Below are 18,246 nucleotides of genomic sequence, written 5' to 3'. Positions count from 1 at the left end.
TATCTTTTATTGAGAAATAGGGGTGAAATGGGATTTTGTTGCAGTCTGAATAAATACCTAGGGGGTTGTTTGAGCCTGTTTTGTGTAAGAAAGTTAAGTGGATGAGGGTGAGACCTGCAATTAGAATGGGAGGAGGAAGTGGAGGGCAAAGAACCGGGTAAGTGTAGGGTTGTCAACTGAGAATCCTCCTCAAGCTCATTCTACAAGTGTTTGGCCAATGTAAGGAATTGCTGAGAATAGGTTAGTAATTACTGTAGTGCCTCAGAATGATATTTGGCCTCATGGGAGGACATATCCTACGAAGGCAGTTGCTATTAGAGTTAAAAGGAGAATAACTCCTGTGTTTCAGGTTTCTTTATATAGGTAGGAACCATAGTAGAATCCTCGTCCAATGTGTAGGTAAATGCATATGAAGAAGAAGGAGGCGCCGTTTGCATGGAGGTTTCGGATTAGTCAGCCGAATTGAACATTTCGGCATGTATGGGCGACGGACGTGAATGCCAGGGTGATATCCGCTGTATAATGTATTGCTAGTAGGAGGCCAGTGGTGATTTGGATTGTTAGACAGATGCCAAGAAGAGATCCAAAGTTTCATCAGGCGGAAATGTTTGGTGGTGTTGGGAGGTCAGTTAAAGAATTGTTGATTATTTTTAGAAGGGGGTGATGTTTTCGTAAGTTAGGGACCATTAATTCTTAGTTCTGTGTAAATAAGATTATAATTAAGATAGATAGAGCGAAGGATCCTAGATAGGTTTTGATTAGTCCGGAGTGTAGAGTAGTTGAGATTTTGGATACTTGGGGGAACTGAGCTTCGCCTGCTCGGAGGGCGCCGATTAAGGCATATTTTGAGTTAGAGGCTCACCCTGATCATAGAATTGAGTAGACTGCCAAGCTAGATAGAGCTAGAAGGAAGAGTATGCCAAGGTTTAGGTCAGTAAGGGGAAAGGGTAGGGGAAGTGGTGTTCAGATTGTAATTGCTAGGAGAAGGGCTAAGATAGGAGTAGATATAAATAAGTAAGGGGATGAAGTTGATGGACGAATTGGTTCTTTAATGAATAGCTTTACTCCATCTGCTATAGGTTGTAAGAGGCCAAATGGTCCTACAATATTAGACCCTTTTCGGGCTTGCATATAGCTTAGAGTCTTACTAAGTTAACTAGGGTAAGAAATGCTACGGCGATGAGGATGGAGAGAGCATAGGATATTGATATAATAAAGTAAGTGAGGGTTAAGTGAATTGTCATGTGGTTTGTGTTGGAGCTAGGGAGAGGATTTGAACCTCTGGGTAAAGGGCTTAAGCCTTCTGCATTTGCCAAGCTCTGCCACGCTAGCGGTCCTTTTCTAGGAGGGGGTTATGGTGGAGCTCTTAGTAATTTAGTTGGGTTCATTACTGGGTGCGAAGACGTGCTTGTGGCATAGGCCTTACTTCTTCGATCCTTTCGTACTAGAAGGAGTTGTAACATAGATAGAAACCGACCTGGATTACTCCGGTCTGAACTCAGATCACGTAGGACTGTTAATCGTTGAACAAACGAACCCTTGGTAGCGGTTGCACCACTAGGATGTCCTGATCCAACATCGAGGTCGTAAACCTCCTTGTCGATGTGGGCTCTTGAAGGAGATTGCACTGTTATCCCTGGGGTAGCTAGGTTCATTAATCAATTATATTGGGTCTGGTTACTATTAGCACGTTGATGGGTAGTTCTTGGTTAAGATGGATTGTCTGATATTTGGAGGTTAAGTTTGTCTCCAAGGTCGCCCCAACCCAAAAATGCACACCAGCAAAATCCCGGGAGAGTAGGCCCTGTGGGTGAGTATTGTTTATGGGAGTGGTAGCAGATTTTAAAGTTCCACAGGGTCTTCTTGTCTTATGGGGTTATTCCTGCTTTTGCACGGGAAGATCAATTTCACTGATTATCTGTAGGAGACAGCTAAGACCTCGTTAAGCCATTCATACAAGTCCCGATTTATGGGACAATTGATTGTGCTACCTTTGCACGGTTAGGATACCGCGGCCGTTGAACGAATTGTCACTGGGCAGGCTTCACCTTTAATACTTGGTTTGCTAAAGGCTATGTTTTTGGTAAACAGTCGGGTCTTGGATTTACCTAGTTCCTTTTACAGATTTTAATCGTCTTTGGGGGTTCTCCATAGGTGGGTTAACAGAGTTTTGGGTATAAGGTCTTGTTAAGGTTAAAAACTATCCTGTGGATTGTTAATAATATTGTAATGTAAGCTTGCGCCATAGAGGGGATCCCTAGTTACTTATTTTAACATAAATTCTCTTATTTAATATAAGTTGGCCTATTGGGGAAGAGGGAGTCATGAGGAAGTTTAGATTTTTTTAGGTGAGGAGCTTTGAGGCATTCTTTAATGGTGGCTGCTTGAAGGCCCACAATTAAGCTGTAATTAAATTTATCCGCTAGGGGAGAGTGTATTCTTTTTTAAAGGAGCTGTACCTCCTTTAAATAGCCCTTAATTCGCTTCATGTGGGTTGAGTGTAGTCCTGGGAGGTGAATTAAGAGGGAACTAAGATTCATTTCATAGGCAACCAGCTATCACCCAGCTCGATTGGCTTTTCACCACTACTAACGAGTCTTCCCACTCTTTTGCAACAGAGACGGGTTTGCTCAGTAGATAGCTGCTCATAAGTAGCTCGCTTGGGTTTCGGGGAAGCAAGCTTAAATTGGCGTTTTGCTTGGGTTGTTCTCGCTAAATCATGATGCAAAAGGTACAAGGGTTGGTCTTTGCTATTTATTGCTTGGTTTGTCATTACTATTTCATTCTTCCCTTACGGTACATGATCTCTATTGCGTCTTGAGTTTACTTTTCTATCGCCTATACTAGGTTGAGTGAGAGAATGTTTTGATTTAATGGGTAGTATTAACTTAGTTTCTATGTAATCTGGTAGAAGAGCTAGAGTTAGGCTTCAAGGCGATCTGATATGGAACAGATATCTTTCAGGTGTAAGCTGAATGCTTTAGTTATAGCTACGTCTTGGTAGACTAAGTGCACCTTCCGGTACACTTCCCTTGTTACGACTTGCCTCATCTCTAGCTTAGGGGTTTATTATAAATAAAATTAATCCTAGCTTGTGAGGAGGGTGACGGGCAGTATGTACGTGCTTCAGAGCCAGCTTAAAGGAGGCATTATTATCCTGTTTTACTGTTAAATCCGCCTTTTAGGAGTGATTTCACACTCCTTGTCGTGAGGTATTCTATGCTAGAAAATGTAGCCCATTTCTACCATCTCATGAGCTATACCTTGACCTGTCTTATTAGTGGGATGTTGCTGTTGTGCCCACTGTAAAACCCTCAGTTTAGGGGTGGGCTGACGATGGCGGTATATTAGGCTGATTTGGCAAGGGATGGTTGGGTGTATCGTGGGTTATCGGTTATAGAACAGGTTCCTCTAGGTGGGTTTGGAGCACCGCCAAGTCCTTAGAGTTTTCAGCGTTTGTGCTCGTAGTTCTCAGGTGGATGCTTAAAGTGGTGAAAGCATCGGGATTTAGGGCCAGGCATAGTGGGGTATCTAATCCCAGTTTGTGTCCTGGCTTTCGTGGAGTTTTGTTGATCATGAAGCTAAGATCATTTCTATGGGAGTATTGGATGCATCTTGTGCTTATAACAGCTTGGTTACATTTCAGTCTTAGTTGAAGTGATAATGAAAAACCACTCTTTACGCCGTATAAAGTTAATTTGGGTTTCTTGTGTGACCACGGTGGCTGGCACAAGATTTACCAAGCCTGGTAAGTTGCTTTAACTAAGTCAAGTTTACACTTATTGCTTAATATTAATTACTGCTGAAAACCCGTGGGGGTGTGGCTAGGCAAGGCGTTTTGAGCTACAATTGGAGTGGTGTGCCTGATGCCTGCTCCTGCTGTCTTTTTAAGGTACTGAGGGCATTTTCACTGGGATGCGGATACTTGCATGTATATATTTGGCAAGAACTAACTGTAAGGTTAGGACTAAGTCTTTTTTGTCCTTGGGTATGTGTAATAGCCGTCTTAACATCTTCAGTGTTATGTTTTATTGTAAGCTACAAGGACTAAGGCTGTTATAGGCATAGTGATTATTATTGGGGCTTGTTTTAGTTGTAGTAATAGTTGCTATTGATTTAGGATTTGTTTAGTGGTTGGAGAAGTAGTTCTAGTGGATAACAAAAATGTGTTGTTGAGAAGTTAGAAGAGTAGAAAGGGGCAGGATTGTAGTGTTGTGGGCGGGTTTGTTAAGGTTTTATGTTCTTGTAGTTGAAATTACAACGATGGTTTTTCAGGCCAAAGGTCTTGGATAGAGGCCAAGCAGGAATTGTTATGACGTACTTTATACTATTTTTAAGTGTTAGTTTTATTTTGGGAGGACTAGCAGTTGCTTCCAATCCTTCTCCATACTATGCAGTAGTGGGGTTAGTGTTGGCGTCTATTGTAGGGTGTGGATGGTTAATGAGTTTGGGGGTGTCTTTTGTATCACTAGTGTTATTTCTGGTATATTTAGGTGGGATGTTAGTGGTTTTTGTGTATTTGGTTTCATTGGCAGCAGATCCATTTCCTGAGACCTGAGGGGACTGGCAGGTTGTTGGGTATGGTGCTGGGTTAGTTTTAGTGTTGGGGGGTGGGGTGTTTATTATAGGGCTATCTGAGTTAGAGTGGTTAGGGATAAACACAGTGGATAGTGGGGGTGTTTTATCTATTCGGTTGGATTTTGAGGGAGCGGCTATGTTTTATTCTTGGGGGGTGGGACAATTTTTAATTGCGGGCTGGGGTCTGTTGCTGACGTTGTTTGTTGTGCTAGAACTTGTACGAGGGTTGTCTCGTGGGGCAATTCGGGCGGTTTAAGGAGATGTGGTTCAGAGAATAGTTTAATGAAAATGCCAGGTTTGGGAGTTGGTGATAAAGGTTTGATTCCTTTTTTTCTGAAGGGTTGGAAAAAAGTTTGGGAGCAACTGTTAAAGGTGTGTGTGGGTGGAATATTAGTTAGAGTAGTGGGGGCGATTAATTGGGGAGGTAAGAGGGTGAAAGGAAATGATGGGGTAGATTAAAGTGTAAACAAACAAATGAACAAATGAATGATGAAAGGAAATGATGGGGTAGATTAAAGTGTAAACAAACAAATGAACAAATGAATGATGAAAGGAAATGATGGGGTAGATTAAAGTGTGTTAAAAAAATTTAACAAATTGATGATGCAAATGTCTTAATTGGAAAATTAGGGGAATGGAAAGTTTGTAAAATTTGAAATTTTTGTTAAAAAATTTAAAAACAAAAATTAATGATGAATAGAGGGAAAGTCCCTAGATCATTGCAAAAAATGACAAAATTTTTGTAATTTTTTGTGAAATTGACGACAAAAAATATGTCTGGTGTGCATTAATTAAATTGCAACTTGATGAGAGACGTAATGGAAAAACCAAGCCAACAGCACATGACAGTGCATCAGTGCAACAGTATGAGACCGAATAACACTTGAAACCATATCATTAATTTTCACACGAAAGTGAGAAAACCGCTCGTCGACCATAAGGGGTACATGTCAACCATATATGGGAACCCCCTGGCGGAGCACTCTGAAGGGCTTATTGAGATCTACCCCAAAAAAATAAACCAAAAGTTTAGAAGAGAGAAAATGCCGCGATCACGAGGTCCAGGTTGGCCGAACATCCCCAACCATTAGTAACGGAGCGCAAGTTTAGGAAAATTAAGCAAGTTATGGCCCTGACCGAGGAACCAGAGGCGACAAAGAGCAAGTTATGAGAGTGGGTTATTGGTGGAAAGGGAAAGAATACACCTGAAGCTGGACATGATAAACATTACTAACGCCGGGTTGCTGGTTTCTCGTGAGGAGTATGACTAATAAATAACCCAGCACTTCTTGGTTGGTACATAGAGCAAGGTTAAGTGGTGAGTGGTCCATGGACCGTGGATTTTAGGTTCTGTGACGTTCCTCGTATTGAGAAGGATTTTATGCGAAAATTAGCAGTTTTAGGTTTTAGTTCGTTTGGCGGGATTATTCCTAGAACATGACATGTTATGTCCTTGTGTGGGAATGTACCTAGATCTGTGAATGACAAGTTTTGGTTTGTATGGGAGATAGTATGGAAATTTGGATGGTTTTTGCAATAATAGTATGTCAGATTTTCCTACATGCATGTTATGTCTAATGTGGTGGAGGATGCTATGCAAAGTAATACATACCGTAGGGTATGGGGGGAGGGGGGGGCCCCTCCCCTTGATGTACGTGTTGATTGGAAAGTTGGGGGGTGCTTGGATATTTTTTGGAAAACTCTAAGAAGGGGGCGGCCTTCAGTCTTTGGTTTACAAGACCAACGTTTTTTATAAACTATTAGAGTGATTAGAGGTTGAGTATCTTATTTTCTAGGAGACTAGTAATGGGGAATAAGATGAGAATGATTGTGAAGTAGGTAGTTGAGGCGAGTTGTCCGATGATAATAAATGGATGTTCGACTGGTTGGCTACCGATTCATGTAAGGATTAAAAGATTTGTTACTAGGATTCAGAATAGAAGTTGGGAGAGAGGTCGGAAGGTTATAGTTCGTTGCTTTGACATGTGGAGGAATGGGGCTAGAAATAGAATTAAGACGGAGGCGGCTAGGGCTAGGACTCCTCCTAATTTGTTGGGGATTGATGGTAGGATGGCATATGCAAATAGGAAGTACCACTCAGGTTTAATGTGGGGAGGTGTTACTAATGGGTTTGCAGGTGTAAAATTTTCTGGATCTCCTAAGAGGTTGGGTGAGAATATGGCAAGTGTTATTAGAGGAATGAGGAGGAACAAAAGGCCTAGAATATCTTTTATTGAGAAATAGGGGTGAAATGGGATTTTGTTGCAGTCTGAATAAATACCTAGGGGGTTGTTTGAGCCTGTTTTGTGTAAGAAAGTTAAGTGGATGAGGGTGAGACCTGCAATTAGAATGGGAGGAGGAAGTGGAGGGCAAAGAACCGGGTAAGTGTAGGGTTGTCAACTGAGAATCCTCCTCAAGCTCATTCTACAAGTGTTTGGCCAATGTAAGGAATTGCTGAGAATAGGTTAGTAATTACTGTAGTGCCTCAGAATGATATTTGGCCTCATGGGAGGACATATCCTACGAAGGCAGTTGCTATTAGAGTTAAAAGGAGAATAACTCCTGTGTTTCAGGTTTCTTTATATAGGTAGGAACCATAGTAGAATCCTCGTCCAATGTGTAGGTAAATGCATATGAAGAAGAAGGAGGCGCCGTTTGCATGGAGGTTTTGGATTAGTCAGCCGAATTGAACATTTCGGCATGTATGGGCGACGGACGTGAATGCCAGGGTGATATCCGCTGTATAATGTATTGCTAGTAGGAGGCCAGTGGTGATTTGGATTGTTAGACAGATGCCAAGAAGAGATCCAAAGTTTCATCAGGCGGAAATGTTTGGTGGTGTTGGGAGGTCAGTTAAAGAATTGTTGATTATTTTTAGAAGGGGGTGATGTTTCCGTAAGTTAGGGGCCATTAATTCTTAGTTCTGTGTAAATAAGATTATAATTAAGATAGATAGAGCGAAGGATCCTAGATAGGTTTTGATTAGTCCGGAGTGTAGAGTAGTTGAGATTTTGGATACTTTGAGTTGAAGGGTCGCTAGTCCTTCTGGGCCTATTTTTTTATATCAGGATAGGTCGATTAAATGGGATGCAATGTTCTGGCCGTTGTTTAGGAGTTTAGTAGAGCTGAGGCGGTGTATAAGGGGGTTAAAATATCCTAGAGTGCTGGAGAAGTTTATAGTGATATTTTGTTTGGGGGCAGAGAAGGTATGTGTGAGTTTTGATAGTTCTAATGCCAGAATGATGCCTAATGTTGTAATAATGATAGCAGTGGTTTCTGCGACCAGTGGTATGGTTATAGGCGGGGTTTTTGTAGGGGAGATATAAGAGGTAATTAATAGACCAGCTATAATACTTCCGAGAGCGAGACGAGTAATTGGGTTTGTGACTGCTGGGTTGTTTTCATTGATGGGAGTAATGGAGGGAATCTGGGTGTAGTCAGTTTGTACTAGTAGGGCTATACGTAGGCTGTAAGTTGCAGTAAAAGCTGTAGCTACGAGGGTTAGGAGGAGTGCTCAGGTGTTTAGATAGGAGGTGTTAAGACTTTGGATAATGAGATCTTTTGAGTAAAACCCTGCTAAAAATGGTGTTCCTATGAGAGCTAAATTTCCGATTGTCAGGCATGAGGTAGTTGTAGGGAGTAGTTTCTGCAATCCTCCTATTTTTCGAATGTCTTGTTCACCGTTAAGGCTGTGAATGATAGACCCAGAGCAAAGGAAGAGTATGGCTTTAAAGAATGCATGCGTAGAGATGTGTAGGAAGGCTAGTTGAGGTAGATTTAGGCCAATAGTGACTATTATTAGTCCTAGTTGGCTGGATGTAGAGAAAGCAATAATTTTTTTGATGTAATTTTGGGTAAGAGCGCATGTAGCGGCAAATAGGGTGGATAGGGCACCTATACAAAGGCACATAGGGCAATTTGGTTGTTACATAATATGTGGTGAGTGCGAATAAGTAGAAAGATTCCAGCAACTACTATTGTGCTGGAATGGAGTAGGGCAGATACAGGGGTTGGCCCTTCTATAGCTGCTGGGAGTCATGGATGCAGGCCAAATTGGGCGGATTTACCTGTGGCGGCTAGGATGAGCCCTAAGAGAGGGAGAAGGGATATTTGGTCTGGGGAGGATTGTTGTTGAATTTCTCAAGTGTTTATTGAGGATGCTAGTCATGCTATGCAGAGGATTAGTCCAATATCCCCAATACGGTTGTAAAGTACGGCTTGAAGTGCAGCGGTGTTGGCTTCTGCTCGACCGTGTCACCATCCAATCAGGAGGAAGGATATAATTCCGACTCCCTCTCAGCCGATAAATAAGAGGAATATGTTATTAGCGATGATTAAGATGAGTATTGCAATGAGAAAAATTAGAAGGTAAAGAGAGAATTTTGTGGTGTGGGGTTCTGAGGCTATATATCATGTTGTAAATTGAAGAATAGATCATGTTACGAATAGTGCAATAGGAAAAAACGTTAAGGAGTACTGGTCTATTTTAAGGCTAAAAGGGATTTTGAAGTTCGCAATAAATTTTCATTCTCAATAGAAAGTGGTATTTTCCATATTTAAGTAGATGGAGAGGATTATGGGAAATAAACTAACTATGAAGGAAGTTTTAACAGTGTGTATGATGGTTGTTGGAGAGTTTAGATAGTTTTTGGATAGGAGGGGGAGTAGGATGAGTATAGAGAGGGTAGCCAGGGTCAAGAATATAGAGGTGTTGAGGATTAATGGGAAGTCCATTACTTTTACTTGGACTTGCACCAAGATGAATGGCTCCTAAGACCAGTGGATTGCTATTATCCTTTAAAAGTAAGGGGGCTGAGGTCTTAGGCTCAGATGCAAGAGTTAGCAGTTCTTGTTGGTTAAACCTCCCCTCGGCAGGCAAGAAGAGTTTAACTTCTATTTTTAGGATCACAGTCTAATGTTTGGTTTAAAACTATGTTTGCATGTGGGAATTCCTGAGATTAGCTCTGGTTTTAGGATGAGGAGGAGGGAGGGTAGGATATGAAGTGTTATAAGGAGATGTTCTCGTGTATTTGAATTTTGGGTGGTTGTAATATAGGTTGGAGTTGGACCTCGTTGGGTTATAAGGAGTATGTAGAGGGTATAGGCTGCAGTTAGTAGAGTTGCGGCTCCGGTTAGGATAATGGTGAAGGTGGATCAGTTGAAGAGTGCAATTATGATAGTTAATTCAGCTATCAGGTTAGTGGTAGGAGGAAGGGCTATGTTTGTTAGGTTGGCTAGGAGCCATCAGATTCCTGTTAGAGGTAAAAGGGGTTGTAGGCCTCGTGTTAGAAGGAGAGTACGACTATGTATGCGTTCATAGTTTGTATTAGCTAGGCAAAATAGTATGGAAGAGGTGAGTCCATGTGAAATCATTAGGATTATGGCCCCTGAAAAGGATCAGTGGGTTTGGATTATTGTTGCGGCAATGACTAGACCTATGTGGCTTACTGAGGAGTAGGCGATTAATGACTTAAGGTCAATTTGGCATAGGCAGATGGAGCTTGTCATTAGTGCCCCTCATAAGGCTAGGGTTAAAAATGGGTAGTAGAGGTAGTCTAATAGGGAGTTTGTAATTATTGAGGTACGCATAATGCCGTATCCCCCAAGTTTGAGGAGGAGCGCAGCTAGGAGTATGGATCCTGCGATTGGTGCCTCTACATGGGCTTTTGGGAGTCATAGGTGTAGTCCGTAAAGGGGAGCTTTCACTATGAAAGCGAGCAATAGGGTTAGACTTGATATGAGGCCTGTTCAGGAGTTTGTAAGAGATGAGTGTGAAAGTTTTATTATAGTGATGTGTATAGTTCCTGTTTGAGTGTGAAGATAGAGGATCACTACTAATAGGGGAAGAGAACTAATTAGTGTCTAAAATAAGAGGTAGATTCCAGCACTTAAACGTTCTGGTTGGCTACCCCATCGTGTGATTAGAATTAGGGTAGGGATTAGGGTAGCTTCGAATGCGATATAAAATAATATCAGTTCTAAGGCTGAGAAGGCAAAGATAATGAATGGTTGGGTGAGGATTATGGTTATGGTAAAAATATATTTTCGTGTGGGAGGTTCTTGTTGAAGGTGATTTTGGCTTGCCAGGATTATAAGAGGTAGAAGTCAACAAGATAGAACTAATAAGGGGGATGAAATTTGATCAGTTCCAAGTCATGGTGATAGGTTTTTGCTAGGGTAATAGGTTGAAGGAAGTCATTGTAAGCTAGCGGTTGCAATTAAGAGGCTGTGCGAGGTGACATTGAGTCATAGGAATTTTGGAGGAGATAGGAGGGTTATGGGGAGTAATATGATTGTAGGGAGAATAATTTTTAACATTGTAGAAGGTTTAGATTGTGTAAATGATCCGATCCGTGAGTTCGGGTGGAAGCTACTAGGACTGCTAGACCAGCGCCTGCTTCACAGGCTGAGAATGCTAACATAAGAATGGGCATTAAGGTGGGGGATGTTGTTTGGGTTTGAATAGGTCATATGGAGAGGGCAATGTATATTGATAGTATTATGCTTTCTAAGCATAGCAGGGCAGAAATTAGGTGTATTCGGTGAAAGGCTAGTCCTAGACTACTTAGGGTGAAGGCAGAGTAGAAACTTAAATGCAGAAAGGTCATTGAGAAAGTCACGGAGTAGGACTGTGGTTTGTTGAGCCGAAATCAACTGTCTTTGCTAGACCAACTTTCTGAAGTTATTCTGCTCATTCTAAGCCCCCTTGAATTCATTCATAAATTAGCCCTAGTGCGAGGAGGAGAATGACTGTGGAGGTTCATGTTAAGGTAGTGAGGGGGGAGAGGAGTTGAGTAGCCCATGGGAGGGGCAGTAGGAGGGCAATTTCTAGGTCGAACAAGAGGAATAAGATTGCGACAAGGAAGAATCGGATTGAAAATGGGAAGAATGCTCAGAAGAATCCTAGGAAGAAGAATGCTTCGGATGTAATAAATAAAATTATTCCGTAACGTAAGCCCTTTTGGACTGTAGGGGTATGGTGGCCTTGGAATGTGCTTTCTCGTACGATGTCACGTCATCATTGGAGTATCCCTAGGATTATAGAGAGTAGGCCTAGGAGTAAGAGTTGGATAGAGTTGTGGTGAAATCATATGGCTAACCCAGAGGTAGTGAGGAGGGCGGCTGCTGCTCCAAAAATGGGTCAAGGGCTTGGGTCTACTATGTGAAATGAGTGGGCTTGGTGTGTCATTAAGGGTTAAATGTTTTCTTGTAAGTAAAGGCTTAGAAGAAGTACAAAGACATATGCTTGGATTATTGCCACGGCCACTTCTAGAATTGTTAAGAGGAGTAGAATTGTTATAGTTAGAAGGGACACGGTAGGTATAATGGGAAGGAGGACGGTAGTGGCTGTTGAAATGAGTTGGATGAGCAGGTGTCCTGCTGTGAGGTTGGCTGTGAGGCGAACTCCTAAGGCTAAAGGGCGAATGAGAAGGCTTGTTGTTTCAATTATGATGAGGGCAGGAATTAGAGGTGTTGGGGTGCCTTCTGGTAGGAGGTGTCCAAGGGAAGCTGAAGGTTGGTTTCGTAGGCCTGTTAGCAGGGTGGCAAGTCATAGAGGGAAGGCGAGGGCTAGGTTTATTGATAGTTGGGTAGTAGGTGTGAATGTGTAAGGTAGGAGGCCTAACAGGTTAATTGTTAGAAGTATAATTATGAGTGATGATAGGATTAGGGCTCATTTATGGCCTTTTTTGTTTAATGGGGTTATTAGTTGTTTTGTGATTAAATGGAGAAATCAGAGTTGAAGAGTTGAAAGACGATTTGTAACTCATCGATTGCCAGGAGAAGGAAGTAATAGGGTTGGGAATAACAGTGAGATGAGGATAAGGGGGATTCCGAAGAGGGTTGGGCTTATGAATTGATCAAAGAAGCTTAGGTTCATGGTCAGTTTCAGGAATGGGTTTTTATAGTGGGTAGTGTTTTGTTGGAGGGTGAGTTAGTTGGGGTAAATAGTAAGAGTTTAGGTTAAAGGATAAGAGAAAAAGTGAATCATGAAGTTAGTATGATAAAAAGTCAAGGTGCGGGGTTTAGTTGGGGCATGTCATTAAGGAGGGTGAATAATCCTCTTTCTCTAGCTTAAAAGGTTAGTGCTGGTTCATAGCTTCTTAATGATTAGGATGTTAGAAGTGAAGATCAGTTTTCGAAGTGTGTTAGAGGGGCTGATTCTACTACGATAGGTATGAAGCTGTGGTTGGCTCCACAGATTTCTGAGCACTGACCGTAGAAGATTCCAGGACGGGTTGTGATAAAGGAAGTTTGGTTCAGTCGTCTTGGAATTGCATCGGTTTTTACACCAAGGCTAGGAACAGCTCAGGAGTGGAGAACGTCATCAGCTGTAACAATAATTCGAATCGGGGATTCTATTGGAATGACGATGCGGTTATCAACTTCTAGGAGGTGGAAATGACCGAGTGGTAGATCCATAGTTGGTAGTATGTAAGAGTCAAAAGATAAATCTTTAAAGTCTGTATATTCGTAGGATCAGTATCATTGGTGGCCAATAGCTTTGAGGGTGAGGTCAGGCTCATCGATTTCGTCTATCATGTAGAGGATTTGAAGGGATGGGAGGGCTAGTATAATTAGGACAATGGCAGGTAAGATTGTTCAGACTAGTTCTACTTCTTGTGCGTCGACGGTGTTGGAGGATAGTTTTTCTATAAGTATAAGAGCTAGTAAATACAGGACTAGGCTACAAATGGCTAGTGCAACTATTAGGGCGTGGTCGTGAAATTCAATAAGTTCTTCTATAATAGGGGATGAAGCGTCTTGAAAACCAAATTGAGAGTGGTTGGCCATGGAGTTGGGATGGGATGTACTGGGTTTTCACCTGTGATTTAGTCTTGACAAGACTATGTAATGATTTTACTAACAACCCATAAGAAAGAAGCATGAGTGGTTTGATGCGGTTGGCTTGAAACCAGCTTATGAGGGTTCGATTCCTTCCTTTCTTGTACTTGGACAAAAGCTGGTTCTTCAAAGGTATGGTAGGGAGGAGGGCAGCTGTGAATTCATTCAATGTTTGTGGAGGTAAGTTCTGGTTGCACTACTTTCCGTTTGGATGCGAAGGCTTCTCAGATAATGAACATTAGTATAATTACAGCTACTATGGAGATGAGGGAGCCGATGGAGGATAGGGTGTTTCATAGGGTATAAGCATCTGGGTAGTCTGAGTATCGTCGTGGTATACCAGCTAGGCCTAGGAAATGTTGTGGGAAGAATGTTAGGTTGACCCCAAAGAATATTACTCCAAAGTGGGCTTTAGCTCATGTAGAGTGAAGGGTGTAGCCAGTGAACAGTGGGAATCAATGTGTGAAGCGAGCTAAAATGGCGAATACTGCCCCCATAGATAATACATAGTGGAAATGTGCAACTACGTAGTAGGTGTCGTGCAGGGCAATGTCTAGGGAGGAGTTGGCAAGAATGATGCCTGTTAGTCCACCAATGGTGAAGAGGAAAATAAAGCCTAGGGCTCATAGTATGGGCGGGTCTCATTTGATTGTTCCACCGTGTAGGGTTGCTAGTCAGCTGAAGACTTTAATGCCAGTGGGGATTGCAATAATTATGGTGGCGGATGTGAAGTAAGCTCGGGTATCTACGTCCATTCCAACTGTAAATATGTGGTGAGCTCATACGATAAAGCCCAAGAAACCAATGGATAATATGGCTCAGACTATGCCTATGTAGCCAAAGGGTTCTTTTTTACCGGTGTAGTAGGCTACAACATGGGAAATAATTCCGAATCCTGGTAGGATAAGGATGTAGACTTCTGGATGGCCAAAAAATCAGAATAAGTGTTGATATAAAATTGGGTCTCCGCCTCCTGCGGGGTCAAAGAATGTAGTGTTTAGGTTTCAATCTGTTAGAAGTATTGTAATGCCAGCAGCGAGGACTGGTAGGGAGAGGAGAAGTAGAACTGCAGTAATTAGGACGGATCAAACGAATAGAGGGGTTTGGTATTGTGAGAGAGCAGGTGGTTTTATATTGATTGCTGTGGTGATAAAGTTGATTGCCCCAAGGATGGATGAGACACCTGCCAGGTGAAGGGAGAAGATGGCAAGGTCTACTGATGCACCGGCGTGGGCTAGATTTCCGGCTAGGGGTGGGTATACTGTTCATCCTGTTCCGGCCCCGGCTTCTACTGTAGAAGATGCTAGAAGAAGTAGGAAGGATGGAGGAAGTAGTCAGAAGCTCATGTTATTTATTCGTGGAAATGCTATGTCGGGGGCACCAATTATTAATGGTACTAATCAGTTACCAAACCCTCCGATTATAATAGGCATTACTATAAAGAAAATTATAACGAAGGCATGTGCGGTGACGATTACATTGTAAATTTGGTCATCGCCTAAAAGGGTACCTGGCTGTCCTAGTTCTGCTCGAATGAGGAGACTAAGGGCTGTGCCGATTATACCAGCTCATGCGCCAAAAATAAGGTAAAGTGTGCCGATATCTTTGTGGTTAGTGAAAAATAGTCAACAGTTGATGAAAGCCATAGGTAAGATGGCTGAGTGTAGAAGTGTTAGGTTGTAGTCCTTTTTACAGAGGTTTGATTCCTCTTCTTATCGATTCTGTAGTGAAGTTCACGTTGAGTTCCAAGCTCATTGATGTGCATTAAACATGCGCCGGGATCTAGTAGACAGAAACCTGTTGGTTGGGGCATTTAGCTGTTAACTAAAATTTTATGGGATCAAAGCCCATCTGTCTAGGGGGAGGTTCTAGTTTAATTAAAGCATCTGAGTTGCATTCAGGAGATGCAGGTTAGTATCCTGTGTACCTTAACAGAAACTAAGAGGGATTAGCCCTTGTTTAAGGCTTTGAAGGCCTTCAGTTTAAATAACCTAAGTTTCTAAGGGATTGCGAGTACTATGGGAGATAGTGGTAGGAGTATAATTGATAAGGAGGTAAAGGTTGTGGTTAGGGTGTTAGTTGGTTTGTTAGTTTGTCATTGTTCTATGTAGTTAGTGAAGTTTGGGGGTAGTGTGATGGTTGCACAGTAGGCCAGTCGTAGGTAGAAGAAAAGTCCAAGTAAAGAGAGTAGGGTAATAGCTGTGGCTACTACTGTTCTTGTTTTGTGAGCTCTTGAATAATTAACCATTTGGGTAGGAATCCCGTTAGGGGAGGAGAAGACCTGCAAGGGAGAGGAGAGTGAGCATAAGGATTGTGGTTAGTGATGGAATTTTGGTTCATGTGGATATAACAGTGGATAGTTTTAGGGTATTGGTTGTGTTAAGGATGAAGAAGATGGCGGAAGTTGTTACAGTATATAGATAGAACGTAATTAAAGTCAGATTGGGGTTATAGTTGAGAATAATAGTTATTCATCCTAGGTGTGCGATAGATGAGAAATAAAAAGATTTTCTCTCTACTTCCTGTCAGCAGCGATACCTGGCCACTTCATGGGAAGCAGGGCTTCACCACACAGAGAAGCCGCTCAGAAGGCATGTATTGTAAAAAAATGGATTTTCCCCCTTTCCTGTTCCTTTCCTGAGCTCTTGTAGCCGAGCTGACGCCATATATTCTGCAATGTCCCTTTGGTCCATTTGGCTCAACTGACCTGTCTGTATCGCCTCCCGTGATCTTGCCCCCGATTCAGGGGACGAAGCCGACAATGCAGATGCTGCACCAGCCCTGCTCAGCAGTTGCCAAAGCACTGGTGTGATTAACCCCTTTGTAGCTCCCAATGCAAAGCACAGCACTGTGACGCCTGCAGTGAGAAAATAAACTCCAGCTCAGACAGACCCAACACGTGGGATTCTGAAATGTCTCAGGGTTCCTTTGGTTCCACGATGCCCCTCTCAGACCTGGCAGTAGAAAAATAAATCAAAAAATTGAGAAGAAATCATCTTAAAGTCATGCTAAGCCTGTCTTCTACAGTCCAGAATCTATATATGTGTGACTGCAGATACTTGGGATGAGGGTAGATGCTCAGAGGAATTCATGGGTTTGATCTAGGAAACCTGTCCCAAAGTTTTCACTGCCTTTTCCTCCTTGGACATTTCCTGATGCCCGGAGGAAGCTCATGTCCAACAGCAGCAGGCGACCCTTGTATAACAAGGAATGAATGATGCTCCTCGTGTGGTGGTGAGACAAAGAGAAGTTTATTCAAAATTCCCACTCAAATCCCTGCGTACCATGTGACTTCTTCAGCCAATAGAGTTATATGTGACTGCGCATGTCCCCTCGGGCCCATCGCCCTGGCACATCCCCTGTGCATCCAGACACGCCTCCCACATATCCCCTCTCTCTAATATCTTAAAGAAGTCACAAAAAGCAGTGCAAAAAACAGTGCAAACAACCAGAACATTGTAAACTACCAAGCTTCGCAGCGACCCAGCGCATTGCTTCGCTTAGCTTCTTAACTCTAATATAAACCTTTTAAAACCTTATATTCCTATAGGGTAGTGCAACTTGGATAATTATTTTATTAACTTGGGGCCTTTAGCCCAACTGTGTGTAAACTATAACTTTTATTAATCTGAGGGTTTTTTAATAACTGGGGATTTCAAACTTTATTCAAGAAACAGGGTAAGCATATCAAAACTCAATTCTTTCAAGGTGACCTTGTGGTGTAGGTAATGTGGTCTTGTGAGGTATTCTGTGTTTTTATGTTTTCCAGTCACACAACTCTCTTATTCATTCACTCATCTCACACACCACGACCGTCATCATTCACGCATACACATACACACACCAATATTTGCAGTTTGCTTGTCACCACATTGGTCATTAATATAAACTGAAACATAACATAACTGTTTTTAAACTCCTGAGTTATCTGGTTCCTGCAGCTGTGATTGTGTATCCAAATAGGGCTTTACACACCTGGAGGGAATCCACTTCAGTTCTTTTCCTGTTGCCACACAAGCGTAACCTCTCCCCCAAGTCAGAAGATCTAAAGGTCCTGTCCATTGTCCCGAGATCAAATCTTTTACCATGACTAATGGCCTGGGAGAGGCAAACGCCTGAGATTTGTGCTGCTTCTCATATCTGCTTTCAGCACTGTCACAATTTAAAAAATTGATAACATATGTGGCTTTCCACAAACGTTCTTGCGGACTGTATAGCTTCTCCCCCCCTCTTTGTTTTATTAGCATCTCTTTCAGTGTGCGGTGTGCCCTTTCTACAATTGCTTGTCCCGTAGGTGAGTGTGGAATTCCTGTAATATGTGAAATTCCCCATTCTGATAGGAAATTCCTTACCTTTTCAGAGACGTATGCTGGTCCGTTATCGGTCTTAATCTGTTGTGGAGTGCCAAGGGTAGCAAAACAGCTTAGCCAGTGTCTTATTACATCCTTGGCTTTCTCACCTGTGTGTGCTGTAGCAGTGATGTACTGTGAATGTGTGTCTACAGTTACATGTACATATTTCAAGGGGCCAAATTCTGGGATGTGTGTAACATCTGTTTGCCATATCTGATTGGATATTAACCCTCTGGGGTTAACACCTTCCTGAGATGGCATGGGGGTAATTTTTTGACAGTCTGGACAAGTCAATATGATATCTCGGGCCTGATTGATAGTAATTTTGAATTGTCTCTTTAGAGAGCGCGCATTCTGGTGGAAAAATGAATGGGACAATTTTGCTTGCTCAAGGGTTCTAGGTACTGTGTTGAACATTGCTGCTTTGTCAGCTTCTCGGTTCCCTTCAGCTATTGGCCCTGGCATGTCAGTG

Source organism: Manacus candei, unplaced genomic scaffold (assembly GCF_025592945.1).
Source record: "Manacus candei isolate 608988 ecotype Guabito, Panama unplaced genomic scaffold, ASM2559294v1 h1tg000137l, whole genome shotgun sequence".
NCBI lineage: Eukaryota > Metazoa > Chordata > Aves > Passeriformes > Pipridae > Manacus > Manacus candei.
This window is presented reverse-complemented; position numbering follows the sequence as displayed.